The following is a 1623-nucleotide window of genomic DNA, read 5'->3' as shown; positions in this document are numbered from 1 at the left end:
GCACTTAAACAAAAACCCCTCACCTCAGCTCCTCTTCCGCATCTCATTCAGGACCCCTCCCTGCTTGTCTTTTCTCTCTCAATAGCCTTCACTTTGCTGTCCCCTCCTGTTGTCCACACTTTAGTATTCATAGCCATAGGACCCAAACTGGACAACCCATAAATCTGCAACATTACGTTAGGGTACTGTTGCCTTCTCTATGTTTTCTTTTTCCCTTTATGAAATGTTTCCTCCTTCTCTCTCCTTTTGGATCTTTCATGTTTTGCTGTCCTTGTGGGTTTATACACTTAAAAATTCCTGATTGTTGCTTTATACTTAGGATAGAAGTAAAAATAAAATTATGGATTTAATTGGTTGTATAATTAGACCAAATGTGTTTCCTTTTCAAAAATTAGATTCTGAATACCCTAGAAAGTTGTCCTTTGTTCTTTTTTGGAGAGGTTTTTTATTTTGCTATAGGGCACGTGCACTCACCAGAGAGACACAGAGATGAAAAGCATGAAGTCACCCGCCCCTCCCCAGTGGGGATGGCCATGCCGCAATCCCTTCTCCTCCATTCTCTTCTTGGGATCTTGGACACACATGCACACATGCCCTGCGTGAGTTTAAGTCACCAGATCCAGGACTCAAACCACCGTTGCCTACATGGAAGTCCAGCAACATAGCCATCATGCCAACTGCTGGTCCCTTGACTCATACTTAAAGGTACTTAATCCTCTTTTGAACAGTCAGTCAATGAGGATGAAATCATAGGACACTTAAGTTAATTTTTTATATAAATTTGAATGACTGATTCTCCGGTATAGAAGTTCTAGTTGTTCAAGTTGTCCAGTTGTCTTTCTTTTTTTTTTTTGACATGGTGAGTGTTTTTTTTTTTTAAGTTTTATTTTTTTTATAGTACAACACAAAATTATTTAGGACATTGTGAAAGAACATAGTGAGATAATGTTCTATATTAGCACAGTACCTTTTATCCAGAAGACTTGCCAAGCACTTTATAACATGAAGAAGAGATTGTTTTGTTCTTAATTTAAGAACACCTCATTCTGAGATGAAATATTACTATTTTAGAGTCCCAGCCATACAAAATAATATTTTAATGAAGGAAGCATTCCTTTAGCGAACCATGAGAATCAGATTATATTACTGACAAAAATATCCAATGGTCATAATTCACAGGCTCTTTTTCAGAGGATGACATTCTAGTTCTAGTGGACAACTTTTTGGATTTCCTACTTCAAATTGTGGACAAGCGCCATCATTTAATTCTCAATTACAAACGTTTTAGCATGCTCTTACCTGAAATCAGCATCTATTAACTGACTCAGATAGGAAGTTTTGTAAAGACTGCCCAAGATAAAAGGCACAGATAAAGATTCTGACACAAAGTTATTGAAATGTTTATATTATATATAGTTTTCAATGTGATGGAAACCCAAAGATTATGCCAAGAATATTCTGAAAAATGGATATAAGGCTGAGAGTTATTTTTAAAAATATTTTTTTATTATTTATTTATTAAGAAGCATTATAAATATAATAAAATGATAATACAACATTATTATTTTATTTAACTGTATTTATTCATTCATTCATTTTAATTTGACCAGAGAGGGACAGAGA

The sequence above is a fragment of the Tupaia chinensis genome, unplaced genomic scaffold (genome assembly GCF_000334495.1).
Source record: "Tupaia chinensis unplaced genomic scaffold, TupChi_1.0 Scaffold142543_1, whole genome shotgun sequence".
Lineage (NCBI taxonomy): Eukaryota > Metazoa > Chordata > Mammalia > Scandentia > Tupaiidae > Tupaia > Tupaia belangeri.
This window is presented reverse-complemented; position numbering follows the sequence as displayed.